This window comes from Syngnathoides biaculeatus, chromosome 9 (genome assembly GCF_019802595.1).
Source record: "Syngnathoides biaculeatus isolate LvHL_M chromosome 9, ASM1980259v1, whole genome shotgun sequence".
In the NCBI taxonomy this organism is placed as follows: Eukaryota; Metazoa; Chordata; class Actinopteri; order Syngnathiformes; family Syngnathidae; genus Syngnathoides; species Syngnathoides biaculeatus.
Window position 1 is genome coordinate 22,649,778 of NC_084648.1, and position 18,954 is coordinate 22,668,731.

Below are 18,954 nucleotides of genomic sequence, written 5' to 3' on the forward strand. Positions count from 1 at the left end.
GTGAGATAAGATTGTTTGAGCAAAACTGTTGTCTTGTAAAAGTATCCATGGGTGTCTACATGTATTTTGGGAAAGTATGCAAAAATGTAAGAGTTTTAGAAATGGGACTTTCAATTTTCACAGCACTATCAATCTGTCTGGGTGTCTGTCCATCCATTCGTACATCTGTCCTTCCATCTATCTTACACTAATATATCCATGTGAGTGTGGCCCAATATATCATTCGAGCATCATCATCACAACGTGGATGTGCGCAATAGTCACATTGTAGGACCTTGTCTTCAAATCGTCTTTTCAGTCCCATTTTTTTCATGAGTGGCTGTATGGAAGTAAATATGTGCCACCAGGATTTAAATTAAAAATGCCACTGAAAATCTTACGTTGTAAAACTCACATTATTATTTCAAAGTGATCAATTTCCAATGGCTGTATTTCAGTTTAACTTTTTAATGTTAACAAATTCACCATTTAAAAAAAATAAATAATTAAATTTACTACTTGAAATTAGTAAAAATACAGAATATTAAAGTAATTACAAGTAATAGAATATAAAATGAATATATCTTTTTGAGTGAGCTTTTAAGGGGTGATCAAGTCCTATGGAGCTCGAAACCTAATTTCGGAAGAAGGAATTTTAGGGTTAAGGAATAATTGAACAGCCAACTACCCCCTCTTTCACATCCACGTAATATCGATGGCATTACCCTGCAATTACCTTATTATAGTGGTCTTTTCCTCTTACCCAATTAAAGAGGAAAAAATAAAAAAATAAGCATTCCAAGTTGCTTGAAGATTTCCTCCCGTCAGCATGTTCCCGTGATATTACATAAGAAGAGCGTATGTCTCCCTGCCTTTGTGAGACTCTCGTGCACAAGGCTTGTATATCTTTTTTGGAGAACATTCGAGAATGTTTACTGGCTTTGCCGGCCCAGTGGGAATACTTTTTGTTATTAGGTAAACTACCTTTCGCCTTCCCTGATATGTCTTGATATGACCCTTCTCAGCTCACTCAAAGTAGGTCACAGGTGCTCGTAAATGCAACCACTACTTTCCATAACATTATGTTAACCTATGAGCAATAAGTAATAAATGTATCTTGTATATGCAACCACTGCTTTCATTAACATTACATTAATTTCTAAGCAATAAGCAATAAATGTATAAACATTCATGTGAATACAATTCGCTCATGCATTCAACAGGCTTGTCACTTTGTCTGAGAGAGACAATCATACACAGGTTACATCTTTAATACAAAGCAGTTTCAAAGCATTAACTCCTTTAATATAAGATAAATAAAAATAATGTAAAACAGCATGTTGTGGCTAACAAAACTGTAACAAACCATATAGAGGGTTAGTGGCCAAAGGAGTCGAGGAAGTAACCCCGTATTGCAAGCACCAGAGCTTCAACTTCCCAGGAAGCAGGATTCTTTTGATTTTTTTTTTTTTTTTTTTTTTCCCCCCCGGGCCACTGGCCACCTCCTTGCTGAGCTGCTCTACTTGCTCTTTGTCCTGAAGAGAGGCATCGTACCACCTGCCTAAGGTCTTCACAGGCTTCTCAGAGACAGTTGGAATTGGTTCCTCACCAATGTGAAAGCGATGGTTTGACAGTTTTCCCTTGACGATGGAGATGCTTTTAGATTTACTCGGCCTGATCTTCATGCCAGCCAGCTCAATGTTTTCCTGGAGCTTTTTTAACAATTGTGCAGCGCAGGCCTTAGTTGAGCTACGTGTGATGAGGTCATCCATGTAGGCTCTGACTGGAGGCACCCTCACCCAAGGTCTTATTCGCTTCCCACCAACCACCCAGCGAAAAGCTTTGAGGGTAACTTCCATGCTGAGGGTTAATAGCAGCGGGACATGGTCCACCCAGCGATGATTCCCACTTCCAAGTGCTGCCATGCAGTGGTGTACCCTGCTGTTGTAACACAGAGCTGCATATCCTTGAAGTAGGCTTTTTACAAAGATTGTAAGCGCTGCTGGGACCTTGAAATAGTTGAAATTGTTTTTCAGGTGTTCTTCCAGGATGGTTTTCGTCACAAAGAAACCTCTGCTTTTCTCCTTTGCAAAGAGACTCTTTGTGAATCTGAATTGATCTTAATAGAGGCGTGATCTTTCATGCTCTTTCCTTCTACCTTTTTTCCAGAGGTTTTCAGCTCTCCTCACTGCTACCAGGGTATCCTAGATGTCTTCCTGCAAGAGGTTTATGCCCTCCCTCTCCTCTGTGGCCTTCCTCCACAACTTCTTCAGCTGCCTCCTCTCCTTGATCAGGCGATCTGTCTCTTTCTGCCTTCTGGATTTTTGGTGGATAGCTGGGCCAGTCTGTTTGCCTTCCACCACTCCAAATTGTTCCTCCCCATACATATAATTGAGGTCACCCATCCTTTGCAGGTTCTTTGTACTGGTGCCTCTGATCCCTTCCAAAATGCTGCAGAGATCCATGTTGGCCTTCTTCCACAAAGCCTTGTCGCAGGCCTTTGGCCATGTGATCAACGGCGTATGCCCCTGGATCTTCCTCTCTGCGGTTGGTCGTAGTGGTGGCTTGGGTCCAGGTTGCTCTCCTGGTCCTTGTTCCTCCTCCTCCTCCACTGGAACAGGGGTGTTGACGTCCTGCAGACTGTGGCGTGTGTCCTGCTCCTCAACCTCTGCCAACTGACTCAACCTGCTTCTCAAAAAGTACAGTGAAGAAAATAAGTATTTGAACACCCTGCTGTATTGAAAGTTCTCCCACTTAGAAATCATGAAGGGGTCTGAAATTTTCGTCGTAGGTGCATGTCCACTGTGACAGAGAGATTCTAAAAAGAAAAATCCAGAAATCACACAGCTTTATACTCCTGTGGGCATGGACGCTGATGTCACTTCGTCGATTCTGCATGGAATTCGCCTTTGTAGTCAAGCGCGACCTATGCCCGCAGTTTTGAAAATGTACTGCAGTTCTACAAGTTGGGGGGTGTGGGTATGGCTGGTACTGGCTTGGACACAACAAGGTGGAGTTTCCTCTGCATTTTTTGGCCATTTCCTTAAGCCATTTTTACTTTAATTTTGGTGTCAAGGAACAAAACAACAATGGCAACCATGGAACACTGTCTGCTAGAACAAGTGGACTGAGTTGACTAGATGATACAGTGAAAAAAATAAGTATTTGAACACCATGCTATATTGCAAGTTCTCCCACTTAGAAATCATGGAGGAGTCTGAAATTTTCATTGTAGGTGCATGTCCACTGTGATAGAGAGAACCGAAAAAGAAAAATCCAGAAATCACAATGTATGATTTTGATACGGCTGCAATAAGTATTTGAACACCTGAGAAAAACAATGCTATTTGATACAGTAGCGTTTGTTTGCAATTAGAGGTCAAACGTTTCCTGTAGTTTTTCACCAGGTTTGCATAAACTGCAGGAGGGATTTTGGCCCACTCCTCCACACAGATCTTGCCTAGATCAGACAGGTTTCTGAGCTCTCGCTGAGAAACATGGAGTTTCAGAACCCTCCAAACATTTTCTATTGGGTTTAGGTCTGGAGACTGGCTAGGCCACGCCAGAACCTTGGTATGCTTCTTACAGAGCCACTCCTTAGTTTTTTGGCTGTGTGCTTCGGGTCATTGTTATGTTGAAAGACCCAGCTACAACCCATCTTCAATGCTCTGACTGAGGAAAAGAGTTTGTTCTCCAAAATTTCACAATAGATGGCCGCAGTCATCCTCTCCTTAATACAGTACAGTCGTCCTGTCCCATGTACAGAAAAACAACCCCAAAGCATGATGCCACCACCCTTATGCTTCACTCATTATTCGTCTTCCTCCGAACACAGTGGAATTATGACCAAAAACTTCCATTTTGGTCTCATCTAACCACAAAACATTCTCCCATGACTCCTCTGTATCATCCAAAGGGTCATTGGCATACTTAAGACGGGCCTTGACATTTGCGGGTTTAAGCAGGGGAACCTTCCGTGCCATGAATGATTTCATACCATGACGTCTTAGTGTATTACCAACAGTCATCTTGGAAACTGTGGTCCCAGCTCTTTTCAGGTTATTGACCAAGTCCTGTCGTGTAATCCTGGGCTGATTCCTCACCTTTCTAAGAATCATTGAAACCCCATTATGTGATATCTTGCTTGGGGCTCCACTCCGATTGAGATTGACCGTCATGTTTAGCTTCTTCCATTTTCTAATGATTGCTCCAATAGCGGACGTTGTTTGGTAATTTCTCCCTTTCCAGCCATGTGGAGTTGTACAATTTTGTCTGGTGTCTTTGAACAGATCTTTGGTCTTGGGCATGTTACAAGTTTGAGTCTTACTGATTGTATGGAGTCGACACGTGTCTTTATGCAGCTAATGACCTCACACAGGTGCATCTGATTAAGGATAATACATGGAGTGGAGTTGGACTTTTAAAGGCGGACTAACAAGTCTTTGAGGGTCAGAATTCTAGTTGATAGACAAGTGTTCAAATACTTATTTGCAGCTGTATCACACAAATGAATCATTAAAAAAAATCATTCATTGTGATTTCTGGATTTTTCCATTTAGATTATCTTTCTCACAGTGGACATGCACCGATGCTGAAAATTTCAGACCCCTCCATGATTTATAAGTGGGAGAACTTGCAATATAGCAGGGTGTTCAAATACTTATTTCCTTCACTGTGGCTGTCAATGCGACTTACCCGCTGTCTCTTCTTTAGGCACTGTTTCCTCCCCTGGTAAAGCTTCAGGCCCTGAGTGGAGGAAACCTTTGCCCAACAACAAACGCAGATTTGAAGCTTAAGTCCTGCTTTGACTGTTGGAGCTTCATTTATGCTGCTAAATGTTCTCCTAGACTTTTCCGTTCCTGTGTTGGTTACTATGTTATCTGCTGCTGACCCATCTTCTGCCCCCGCTCTCCCAGGCTCGGGGAGGGTCTCTTCTTCATGGTTTTTTCTGTAGTAATGTTGGCTGGAACCCACAGAGCAGTTGTCCTGGACCCTGTCACTACAGGTAGCTAGCCTGAGGTGGCCCCTTTGGGGTCTCTTCTATTCTGTTCTTAGAGGGGACACACTCTCACTAAGTACCGCAACCTTCTTCACCCCTGCCTTTCCGCCGATGTACATTGTGGTAAGCTACATTGTGGTTGAGGAGTATTCGCACTTTGTAGTATGTATAGAGGATAATATATTTGTTTCACTTGTCTCAGTCCTAGCTTGATGCTGCAGATATTACATGTTTTTTTCGCCTTGTTCACGGCAGGTATGTTCGTTAATATGTCAGGTATTTGCCCCTTTCCGCCGATGTATGTTGTGGTCCTAGCTTGATACTACAGAAATTACAAAGTGTTTGTTTTGCCTTGTTCACGGCAGCTGTGTCAAATAAATGGAGATTTCCTCCGAGAAGAATCCTGTATCTTGACGTGGTCTTTAAAACTACACAACGCAGAAGTCTACCGGTTACACTTGGTGGCGTGAACTATTGCATTGCCGACTGACGTCTGTTTGGTCAACCGGGGTACAGCTGTTGCCGCCCAGCCACACTGTCTATCATCGCATCCTGCGCCGTGCTCTGCGCAGGGCCGAAGACCTACATGCGTTCCTGCTGGTGATGAAGGTTGCTTTCAAAATAATACCTTTATTTAATTAGAGTTGGAATGCAGCCCTATGGGGGCACAAACCAGTGCAATCTGTAGGCCGGTCCCAAACCTGGATAAAAGCAGAGGGTTGCGTCAGGAAGGGCATCCGGCGTAAAAACTGTGCCAAACAAATATGAGCGTTCATCTAAAGAATCCCATACCGGGTCGGTCGTGGCCCAGGTTAACAACGCCCGCCCCCGGCACTGCTAGAAATTCAGCTACTGTGGGTCGAAGACAAAGAAGAGGAGGAAACCGGATCCATCGTCAGAAGAAAAAGAGGAATGCACAGAGCCTACAACTGAGTGTAGGGACTTTGAATGTTGAGACTATGACACGAAAAGCTCAGGAGTTGGTTGACATGATGATTAGGAGAAAGGTTGATATTCTGTGCATCCAAGAGCAGGTGGAAAGGTAGTAAGGCTAGAAGTTTAGGAGCAGGGTTTAAATTATTCTACCACGGAGTAGATGGGAAGAGAAATGGAGTAGGGGTTATTTTAAAGGAAGAGTTGGCTAAGAATGTCTTGGAGGTGAAAAGAGTATCAGATCGAGTGATGAGACTAAAATTTGAAATTGAGGGTGTTATGCATAATGTGGTTAGCGGCTATGCCCCACAGGTAGGATGTGACCTAGGGTTGAAAGAGAAATTCTGGAAGGAACTAGATGAAGTAGTTCTGAGCATCCCAGACAGCGAGAGAGTTGTGATTGGTGCAGATTGTAATGGACATATTGGTAAAGGAAACGGGGGCGATGAAGAAGTGATGGGTAAGTACGGCATCCAGGAAAGGAACTTTGAGGGACAGATGGTGGTGGACTTTGCAAAAAGGATGGAGATGGCTGTAGTGAACACTTATTTCCAGAAGAGGGAGGAACATATAGTGACCTACAAGAGCAGAGGTAGAAGCACGCAGGTGGATTATATTTTGTGCAGACGATGTATTCTGAAGGAGGTTACGGACTGTAAAGTAGTGGTAGGGGAGAGTGTAGCTCGACAGCATAGGATGGTAGTGTGTTGGATGACTCTGGTGGTGGGTAGGAAGATTAAGAAGACAAAGGTAGAGCAGAAAACCATGTGGTGGAAGCTGAGAAAGGAAGAATGTGCGGCCTTTCGGAAAGAGGTGAGACAGGCTCTCGATGGACAGCAGAAGCTCCCAGAAGACTGGACAACGATAGCTAAGGTAATCAGAGAGACAGGCAGGAGAGTACTTGGTGTGTCTTTTGGTAGGAAAGGGGAGAAGGAGACTTGGTGGTGTAACCCCAAAATACAAGGGGTCATCCAAGGAAAGAGATTAGCGAAGAAGTGGGATACTGAGAGGACTGAGGAGAGGCGAAAGGAGAACATCGAGATGCGACGTAGGGCGAAGGTAGAGGTGGCAAAGGCTAAACAAGAGGCATATGAAGACATGTCCACCAAGTTGGACACGAAAGAAGGAGAAAAGGATCTCTACAGGTTAGCCAGACAGAGGGATAGAGATGGGAAGGATGTTCAGCAGGTAAGGGTGATTAAGGATAGAGATGAAAATGTGTTGACTGGTGCCAGTAGTGTGCTAAATAGATGGAAAGAATACTTTGAGAAGTTGATGAATGAAGAAAATGAGAGAGAAGGAAGAGTTGAAGAGGCAAGAGTGAAGGACCAGGAAGTGGAAATGATTACCAAGGGGGAAGTCAGAAAGGCACTACAAAGGATGAAAAATGGAAAGGCAGTTGGTCCTGATGACATACCGGTAGAGGTATGGAAGATGGCTGTGGAGTTTTTGACCAACTTATTCAACAGAATACTAGCGGGCGAAAAGATGCCTGAAGAATGGAGGAAAAGTGTTCTAGTTCCCATTTTTAAGAACAAAGGGGATGTTCAGAGCTGTGGGAACTATAGAGGAATAAAGTTGATGAGCCACACAATGAAGTTATGGGAAAGTAGTGGAGGCTAGACTCAGGACAGAAGTAAGTATCTGCGAGCAACAGTATGGTTTCATGCCTAGAAAGAGTACCACAGATGCATTATTTGCCTTGAGGATGCTAGTGGTAGTAGTACCAAGAGAGGAACTGTGGTCCTGCATGCGTAAGTCTGGTGTGGCAGAGAAGTATGTTAAAATAGTACAGGACATGTATGATGGCAGCAGAACAATGGTGAGGTGTGCCTTAGGTGTGACAGAGGAATTTAAGGTGGAGGTGGGACTGCATCAGGGATCAGCTCTGAGCCCCTTCCTGTTTGCAGTGGTAATGGATAGGCTGACAGATGAAGTTAGACTGGAATCCCCTTAGACCATGATGTTCACAGATGATATTGTGATATGCAGTGAAAGCAGGGAGCATGCAGAGGAACAATTAGAAAGATAGAGACATGCACTGGAAAGGAGAGGAATGAAGATTATCCAAAGTAAAACAGAATATATGTGCGTGAATGAGAAAAGTGGTGGGGGAAGAGTGAGGCTACAGGGAGAAGAGATAGCGAGGGTGGACGACTTCAAATATTTAGGGTCAACAATCCAGAGCAATGGTGAGTGTGGTAAGGAAGTGAAGAAACGAAAGGTGTCTGGTGTGTTATGTGACAGAAGAGTCTATGCTAGGATGAAGGGCAAAGTTTACAAAACAGTGGTGAGGCCGGCCATGATGTACGGATGAGAGACGGTGGCACTGAAGAAAAAACAGGAAGCAAAACTACAGGTAGCAGAAATGAAGACGCTGAGGTTCTCCCTTGGAGTGAGCAGGTTGGATAGGATTAGAAATGAGCTCATTTGAGGGACACCCAAAGTTGGATGTTTTGGAGATGAGGCTAGAGAGAGCAGACGTCGATGGTTTAGACATGTTTGGAGGTGAGAGTGTGAGTATATTGGTGGAAGGGTGCTGAGGATTGAGCTGCCAGGCAAAAGAGCGAGAGGAAGACCAAAGAGAAGCTTTATGCATGTGGTGAGGGAATACATGAGGGCAGTTGGGGTTAGAGAGGAAGATGCAGGAGATAGGCTAAGATGGCAAAAGATGACACACTGTGGCGACCCCTAACGGGACAAGCCGAAAGGAAAAGAAGAATTTAATTAGAGTTGGAAATGAACATGAAAGATGGGAGCTTTTTATGGGAGAGGTGAGGTAATAATGATCATGTGTGTATGTGTGTTGTTGTTCAAGTTAAACCATCTAAGTTTGCTCTCTCTAACCTTGTCTCCAAAACATCCAACTTTGGCTGTTCCTCTAATGAGCTAATTTCTAATCCCATCCAACCTGCTCACTCCGAGCGAGAACCTCAACATCTTCATTTCTGCTACCTCTAGTTCTGGTTCCTTTTATTTACCCCAAGTATTTGAAGTCATCCAACCTCGCTATTTCTTCTCTCTAGAGCTTCACTCCTCCTCCTCGCCTCACATTCATGCACATATATTCTGTTTTACTTTGGTTAATCTTCATTCCTCTCTTTTCCAGTTCGTACCTCCATCTTTCTCATTGTTCCTCCGCCTGCTCCCTGCTTTCACTGCAAATCACAATATCTTCTGCGAACATCATGGTTCAAGGGGATTCCAGTCTTACCTCGTCTCTCAGCCCATCAGAAACTACCCCAAACAGGAGGGGGCTCAGCGTGGATCCCTCATACAGTCGCACCCCCAACTTAAATTCTTCTGACACACCTACGGCACATCTCACCGCTGCTCTGCTGCTCTCAATCATGTCCTGTACTATTGTAACATATTTCTCCGCCACACCAGACTTCCCCATGCAGTTCCACTGGTCCTCTTTTGGTACTCTGTCATAGGTTTTCTCTAGGTCTACAAAAACACAATATAGCTCCTTCTGACCTTCGCTGTACTTTTGCACGAGCATCCTCAAGGCAAATAATGCATCTGTGGTACTCTTTCGAGGCACGCAACCATACTGTTGCTCGCAGAAACTTACTTCTGTCCTGACTCTAGCCTCCACTACTCTTTCCCATAACTTAATTGTGTGGCTCATCATCTTTATTCCTCTATAGTTTCTGCAGTTCTGAATATCGCCCTTGTTCATAAAAATGGGGATTAGCACACTTTTCCTCCATTCTTCTGCCATCTTCTCTCCCGCTAGTATTCTATTGAATAAGTTGGTCAAAAACTCCACAGCTTCCATACCTCCTCTGGTATGTCATCAGGACCAACTGTATTTCAATTTTTCATTCCGTTCAGTGACTTTCTAACTTCTCCATTACTGATCATTGCCACTTCCCAGTCATTTACGCTTGGCTCTTCTACTCGACCTCTCCCATTTTCTTCATTCATTAGCTTCTCAAAGTACTCTTTCCATCTACTTAGCACACTACTGGTACCAGTCAACACATTTCCATCGCTATCCTTAATCACCTTTACTTGCTGCACATCCTTCCCATCTCCATCCCTCTGTCTGGCCAACCTGTAGAGATCCTTTTGTCCTTCTTTCGTATCTAACCTGGTGTACATGTCATATGGCCTTTGCCACCTCTACCTTTGCCCTACGATGCATCTCAATGTATTCCTTTCGCCTCTCCTCAGTCCTCTCTCTGTCCCACTTCTTCTTTGCTAATGTCTTTCCTTGGATGACTTCCTGTATTTTGGGGTTCCACCACAAAGTCTCCTTCTCCCCTTTCCTACCAGAAGACACCCCAAGTACTCTCCTGCCTGCCTCTCTGAATACTTTGGCAGTAGTATTCCAGTCTTCTGGGAGCTCTTCCTGTCCATCTCGAGCCTCTCTCACCCCTTTCCAAAAGGCCACACAACATTCTTCCTTTCTCAGCTTCCACCACCTGATTCTCTGCTCTACCTATGTCTTCTTTGTCTTCTTACCCACTACCAGAGTCATCCTACACACCACAATTCTATGCTATCGCGCTATACTCTCCCCCACCACTACCTCAGTCGGTAACCTCCTTCAGATTACACCGTCTGCACAAAATATAATCCATCTGTGTGCTTCTACCTCCGCTCTTGTAGGTCACTCTATGAGCCTGTCTCTTCTGGAAATAAGTGTTCACCACTGCCAATTCCATCCTTTTTGCTACCCCTCACATTTAATTTGCTGAATGGCGTACTTACCCATCACTTCTTGATTGCCGCTATTTCCTTCGCCAACATGTCCATTGAAATCTGCACCAATCACAACTCTCTCTCTGTCTGGGATCCTTAGGACTACTTCGTCTAGTTCCTTCCAGAATTTCTCTTTCAACTCGAGGTCACAACCTACCTCTTGGGCACAGCCGCTAATCACATTATACATGATACGCTCAATTTCATATTTCCTCTTCATCACTCGATCTGATACTCGTTTCACCTACAAGATATTCTTTTTCTTAGCCAGCTGTTCTTTTAAAACAACCCCTACACCATTTCTCTTCCTATCTACTCCATAATAAAATAATTTAAACCCTGCACCTAAACTTCTAGCCTTTCTCCCTTTCCACTTGCTCTCTTGGATGTACAATATATCAACCTTTCTCCTTATCATTATGTCAACTAACTCTTTTGAGCTTTTCCTCTCATACTCCAAACATTCAAAGTCCCTACACACAGCTGTAGGGTTTGTGCATTCCACTTCTTCCGACTAAGCTGCTTTCCTCCTCTTTTTGTCTTTGACCTACATTATTTGAATTTTTACCTACGCCTCGCAGATAAACAGTTAAGGGGGCGGGCGTAGGAAGCCCGGGCCACGACCTAACCATTATGCAATTCGTGTGATGAACGCTCACATATGTTTGGCACAGTTATATGCTGGATCCCCTTCCTGACGCAACCCTTTGCATTTATCTCTGCATGGGACCGGCCGACAGCTTGCACAATATTGTGCTGTCCGACGGCTGCAGATAGTCACAAAAAAAAAAATTATAAAAAAAATTCACAAATCACATACTGCCTAATCTATGTTAATGTTAAGGTCAAATGAAAGCAATCACATAAACACAGTCAGCACATATGGAACACAAATGAGTGAGAGGGCTTCAAACCACAATGGCCCTCACTTTAATAGTTCAAGGTTGAGTCGAAGTACCGATGTTTGGTCCTCGTTGTATACGCTACGTAGGTGATGTTGTTAGCGCGCTAAGATTGGCTAATTTAGGCTGAGCAGCTTCAACGCGAACGATACGGCACCAATTGGGGAACTAAAATGAACTAAGATAAAACTTGTTAAAATTCCTCTAAATCCTCATGGCCTTTGTCGTACAAGTTATGAAGTTACTCGTGGTTGATGTTTCACGTCTCATAGTTAGCCAGCTAAACTAAGGTGGTTTGGGTATTTTAGCAAGTTTAAGTTGACGTTTCTACTTGCCCGACTTCCTACTATGTACTCAGGGTCCTCGCTGTAAACGAAACGTAAGTTTTGCCATTCATTTAAGTACTAACGTTTGATGATTATCTCCTCAGCAAATATTTGATTACATCCGTTAATTGATGTTTTTGAACAATGCTAGGCTAGGTTAGGCCGCGCAGCTTCAACTCAAATGAACACGGCTCCAATTTGGGAACTAAGAAGATGATTAAGATTAGAAAAACAAAGGAAATGTTATTTGAATAGAGTTAAAAGCAGCACTCACTCCGATCATGTCGAGACTGTCGGACAAAGCTTGGGACGCAAAGTGTCCCTTCGCAGCTGAGCGTAACTGACCTTCCAACGACTGTTTCACAAAATAAAGGGTAGCTTTAGTGAACCGTCACATTCCAACTTGCCCATGAAGGACTGCAAATGAGAGTGCTGTGGATTACTGGATTCGCCTTAACAAATCCATTGATGCTGCAGATGAATTCTTTCGAAGGAGGGATAGATCTGTGGAGGACCCCAGTGCTGATGTGGTCATGATGTCCATCACTCATTCTCCAGACCCCAATCTCACCATATCTTTTCAGTTAAAGGCGCCTGAGCGATGGACCGTAGCAGAGGTTCAGGAGTGTTTGGACAGCCATATGAGGAAACGCGTAACTGCCAGCCCTTGGACTGTAAGGCGCTCCGTTGTCCACCTGATCAACCTCGTAACCAGCAGCGCTCTGAGCCTGTTGCATGCAGAGTCTGTGGTTCCACAGATCACTCAACACATGCATATTGCAGAATTTACGGATTATGCCTTAACTGCTTCAACCCAGGTCATGTCAGAATGCCCTCATTCCTCAGCTGTGCCATCCCAGTCAACTTCCAATGCTGATTTAAACTAGCCCGTGTTTTAAGAGGGGTAACACGGGCTGTGGAAGTGACACTCTCACTGACGAGCAAGACCTGCAGTCCATTTATGTTATGTGCTGCGATAATCTTGCTGATTACTAATCATTGTGGGCTCTCAGAGAGTGGAAGGAGCTAGTGACTTGTTTTATGCTCTGGTGTCCATTAAGCATCAGCCTTCTTTGAGAGGAATGCTTGATTCAGGGAGCATGTCATGCACAGTTAGTGTGGAGGCGGAGTCTAAGCTGAGGGCGGCTAGTGTCCTTTCGAACCCCCAGTCAGTGCCTGAGAATGTGGTCCTAGTTGGATGTGGTGGTCTTACAACTCAGCTAAAATGTATTTATGATTTATGGTTAGAAATTAATTGTACCAGCTTTTCTGGTTGCAGGACATAGGGATGAGCTCATCATTGGGAGCAATGTTACTCGACCCATGATACAGAAAATGAAATCTGATGACAAGTACTGGGAGCTTATCCGCTTTTGGAACTCTGACCCTGATTGTGAGCAGTTTCTTCAGTTGCTCAGCTGTGTAACTCCCTGGTCTGGTCCTGAACTACCTGACAAGATTGGTACTGTGTGAATGCGGTAGGCTGTCACCCTTTCTCCGAAGCAAGAGTATCTAGTGTGGGAGAAGTTGCCCAGCAGTGCCCCTGTATCACCTGGGTGCTCTGTCATCGTTGAGCCCACCTCCTCCCATTCAGCTCCCAGGCACATAATTGTCGGATGAGTTGTCGCTCCAATGTGGGGTGATCGCTGGGTTCCAATGAAAATTCTAAACCCCACAAAAAGCCCCGTAACACTACGCTGTAATGCAAAGGTGGCAGATGTTTATCCATGTGGTGCTGTGGAGGATCTGCCCATCTCTCAGGGTGTGACTTAGACACAACTTGGTCAGACTGCCAACACTACCTCTGAGTCAGGTTCCAGAGCTGATCCCTTTCAACAGCTGAGAGAGTGTGGACTGGGAGAAATAAACATTGAAGCTTGCGAAGTGTCATAGGAGTGGAGTCAGACTTGCTAAACTTGTGCTGACTTACCAAGACATCTTCTCCAGGGATGAGATGGACTGTGGGGAAGAAAAGGGCTTTGTTCATCATATGCACCTCACTAATGACCACCCCTTCCGGTTGCCTTATCGACGAGTTCCCCCAGCGCATTACCACACATTTAGGAAAGTATTGTCTGAGATGGAGTTGAAAGACATCATCAATAAGTCAGTGAGTGAGTGTGCCTCCCCGCTGGTCCTGGTCTGGAAGAAGTAAGGTGACCTGAGGAGCTGTACTGACTTTCGCTGGCTCTATGCAAAAACTGTCAAAGGTGCCCACCCACTTCTGCACAAGGCTGACTGCCTTGCTGCCCTTGGTGGAAATGCCTTTTTCACCACCATGGCTCTCCCATCGGGGTTCTACAACATCCCCTTCCATGAATCTGACAGGCGATAAACAGCCTTTACAACTCCCTTAGGCCTATATAACAGGCTTCCCCAGGGCCTAGTCATTTATGCGGATGGTGATAAGTTTCTTTGGTGACTTGAATATCTCCAGTCTCCTTTATCTAGAAGACCTGCTTGTCTTTGCCCCCTCTGAGGAAGAGGCCCTGAGAAAGCTGGACCTGGTCTTCTGACGCCTTTGACCTAACAACCTGAAGCTGGCACAGAAGAAATGCCACTTCCTACGCAGGTCTGTTAAATTTCTTGGCCATATGGTAGACAACAGTGGAGTCTCAGTCGATCAGGAGAAAGTGAATGTCATCATGGCTTTCAGTAAGAGGGATCTCATGAACGATGATGGCTGCACTCTTTCTCAGCGGAAGATCATGTCTTTCCTTAGGATGGTGCTTTTTTTTTTTACCAACACTTTATCCCTAGCTGTTCTTCCATTGCAAAGTGACTGCTGGACCGAAGAGGAGAGCAAGAGGTTCCCCTGGGCGGCGGCATGCTGGCACCTTCTGAGAACTGACTCCTCAGGATTGGACTCCTGTCTGTAAGAGGGCGCTTGAGGATCTTAAATTCGCACCCTCTTACATACATCCTCACCAAGCCAAAATTTGATGCTTGCGAGCAGTGTTGGGTCTCAAAACTGGCTCCATATTCATTCGATATCAGACAAATCCCTGGCAGGTTGAATGTGGTTGCAGCTGCTTTGAGTAGGGACCCCTTTGTGAAGCCATTGAGGGAGCAGCTGCTGTGCGAGTCTTATTCTTATACATCAACCATGCCGATGATGTCAACAATGAATATCACTTGCCAACCACAGTCCTTGGGCAATTTCTCTGCTGTTGATGGTCCTCTGTCTCAAGATGAGGTCTCCTCACTCCTGTCATCTGTGAATGATTGGGATCCTGCTCCAAAGCATCATGCAGCCTCTCTCACTGACTATCTTTCTACCCTGTAACAACCTTGTCAAGCCGTACTGCCTTCCTTGTCCCTTGGCGACCTCCAGTCACACCAGCAACGGGATCCTGTCATTTCTAGAGTTGTTCACTAAATTAACAGAAAACGTAGGCTCTCCAGACGTGAATGCTGCAATGAAGATCAACAAACTCTGGGAATCCTTAAACAGTGGGATAAACTGACAGTTCTGAATGGCATCCTGTAAAGGGTCACAAAGAATCCTCTGACCAGAAAAAAGAGTCCCTGAAGGCAGATGCCTTGTTCATTGTCCATGACCATGCTGGTCACCAGGGTCAGCCTCGCACGCTTTCACTGGCTCGTCAACGTTTTTTCTAGTGTGATATGGAGAAGGATGTACGCAATCATGTGAAGTGCTGCCACCGATTTGTCCTCCGTAAAACCTCAGAGCCTTCAGCCAGAGGCCCACTGGAGAGCATTAAGACCGCCATCCCACTGGAGGTTGTGTGCATTGACTTTTGGTTAGCTGAGGACAGTAATAACAAGTCTGTGGGTGTTCTGGTGGTCACTGATCATTTCACCAGGCTTGCACAAGCTTTTCCCTGCCAGGACCAGACTGCCAAGAAGATACCTAAGAAGTTGTGGGATAACTTTTTTTTTTATGGCTTTCCCCAGCGCCTGCACTCTGACCAGAGTGCAAACTTTGAAAGCGAATTAATTGCTGACCTTTTGGCGCTGTCTGGAGTTGGCAAATCGTATACTTCCCCTTACCATCCAATGGGGAACGGCAGCACAGAGAGGTTCAATCACACCCTGGGGAACATGTTGAGGTCTTTGTCTCCTCTTTCTGAACAGAAATGGCCACAAATGGTCCAGACCATGACCTTTGTGTACAACTGCACTGACCACCATACCACAGGGTTTGCACCTTTCTATTTGATGTGTTGCTGTGTGTCAGTTGATTGAGTCCATGACACAACTTGAGTCCAGTTCCAATGCCATTAGTAATGTGTGAGATATGGTTCTGACGGGTGTTTCTGGCTCCTTTACTTCCTTTGTTGCATTGTTTGGCCTGTTTTTTTTTTTGGGGTGTTGCGTGAATATTTTTGTTGTTCTTCCACCCTTCATGTGTCCACGTGTATGGCCTGAATTTGTGTGGTGTATAAAGCACCTCATTTTGTCTATAGAGTATGTATGCTAAGCCCCAAGCAGATCTCCTAATTCTCTTGTCCTTTAAATAGGAAGATTTTATCTTGATGCACAATGTTTTTTTTTCTGTGAGCCTGTGTTTGTAGATGTGGTCTGTAACATGACAGAATTTTGCGTAATTTTAGGGGGGTGAATGTTATTTTATATGCCACGTTATCTAGAGAAGAGCAAAGCATTTCTCTATTGGAAGCAGATGTATGATAATTATATTCACAATTATTCCTACACTATCCCAGCTATCAACGAGCTGGTGGCAGGGTACACCCTGAACTGGTTGCCAGCCAATCGCAGGGAAAAAAGAGAGTGGCACTCACAATCACACGTAGGGGCATTTTAGAGTTTCCAATTAATGTTGCATGTTTTTAGGATGTGGAGGAAGCCGGAGTGCCTGGAGAAAACCCACGCTGGCACAAGGAGAACATGCAAACTCCACACAGGGAGGGCTGAGATTGAACTCTGGTCCTCAGAAGTGTGAGGCCGACTCTTTCCAGTTGCACCACCATGCCGCCCCTGTTGGACACATGTTCTTAAAATTTCTGGTGCTGCCTTATTTAAAATGCAACTACAACTACTTTTTGTTCACTACATTTCAATTAATAACCAAAAATCCAGATCATAGGTTGTAGTAATGTCCTTAATTGTTGATTTGTCACACAATTACCTGATATTAAAAAGAGCTAGTCTTGTAGCGATAACTGGAGACAATGGTTTGACAGATTCACATTTTATCCTCACAAAGTTTGTAGTTCTACTTTGTTTTGTGCCATATCTCTGACGAACTTTCTGCCCCTTGCAATCACAGGGTTGAAAAATGCCCGATTCCCTAGGGGTCTGAATTATTTTGAAAAGACCCAGCAAATAGTCACATTTACAGATAAGATTCGACATAGGTTGAGGAGGGCCCTTTCGCATTTTAATGGACAGTTGTTTCATGTTGGGGGAGATGGGAGGGAGATCTTGGCACGTTGTGGGCTGGACTGCAACGTTGACGTCTTCACCCTATCCATCAGACCTAACATTGCATTCAGGCTAGTAGAGCGGGAGCCAACATCTATTGCAGATTATTTTTCATAGTTGTAGAGGGGGAATTCTGTGTTGATGTTGACTCTAATGGTGCAGGAAGAGGTGTGGGAGATGTAAAGTGCTGCTTCATTCCATTTGTCATTTGCTCCTCCGAATGTTGGATGACCCAAATACAGTGCCATGTAAATTTATTTGACCCCTTTGAACTTTTAAAACTTTCTCCACATTTCAGGCTTCAAACGTAGTCATAAAATTATTTTTTTTTCCTCAAGAATCAACAACAAGTGGGAGAAAATCGTGAAGTGGAACAAAATTTATTGGATATTTTAAACTTTTTTTAACAAATAAAAACTTGAAAAGTGGGGCGTGCAATATTATACGGGCCCCTTGCATTACTACTTTGGAGTGCCACCTTTTGCTGCAATTACAGCTGCAAGTCGCTTAGGGTGTGTCTCTTATCAGTTTTGCACTTTGAGAGACTGAAATTCTTTCCCATTCTTTGTTGCAAAACAGCTTGAGCTCATTGAGGTTGGATGGAGAGCGTTTGTGAACAGCAGTCTTCAGCTCTGCCCACAGATTCTCGATTGTAGATTTGGCTTTATGTTTTGGTTCATTGTCCTGTTGAAAGATAAATCTTCGTCCCAGTCTCAGGTCTTTTGCAGATATCAACAGGTTTTCTTCCAGAACGATCCTGTATTTGGCTCCATTCATCTTACCATCAATCTTAACCATCTTCCCTGTCCCTGCTGAAGAAAAGCAAGCCCAAACCATGAGGCTTACACCACCACCATGTTTGAAATGGGCATGGTGACTGTGAATTGATGGGCGCGAATACGCCCACGCGCCATCGCACTTGCAAATCTGCACAGTCAAGCACGAAAAAATCACACGCGTAAGATTTGTTGCGAGTAGAAATACATAGATATTGAAAGCTGTTGCTTATTTGTATCGTCTTGACCAATGCTCAGCGCACATGAAAACCGAACCAGCGCAGTGAACCACAGCCTGTCGTCTTTTTTTTTTTTTAACATGGAAGCACACGGTCTGCTGCTCAGCCTACTTTTACTTTGTAGTTTACCTGACCCTATGGAAGTAAATTAGTGCCACCAGGATTTGAATTTGAAATACCACAGAAAACAGGAATTGAATTTGAAATACCACAGAAAACAGGATTTGGATTTGAAATGTGATCACATCACATTTTCAATAGTTGCTACAATTCGCTGTCTGAAATTCAACTGGCTACAATTCGCTGTCTGAAATTCAACCGGCTACAATACGCCGTCTGAAATTCAACTGGCTACAATTCAGTGTTAAGAAGGCAGGGTTACTTCAGGTCAGACATTAGCAAAGGATGTCAGAACTATGGGGTCTGTAAAGTGCAAAACACTACAACAAAAGCGGAAACACTACACAAAAGTGGAAACACCAAAACAAAAGTGGAAACACCAAAACAAAAGCGGAAACACCAAAACAAAAGCGGAAACCCAAAAAACAAAAGCAGGGCGCCGAGAAGTGCAAAACACAAAAACGAGAGCCGAAACACAAAAAAAAGCTGAAACTGGAAAGGGAGGGTTCTTATTCAGACGTTCTCGGCAACGCTACAGTTCAGGAAGTATATTGTTTC

General features: G+C 44.3%; 1 protein-coding gene across 9 annotated transcripts in view; it reads left to right on the forward strand.

Annotated features, from left to right (window-relative positions):
- LOC133506298 (palmitoyltransferase ZDHHC5-A-like) overlaps positions 1–18,954 on the forward strand; it is a 104,798-nt gene that overhangs the window by 49,503 nt on the left and 36,341 nt on the right. The gene's annotated exons all lie outside the window — the stretch shown is intronic.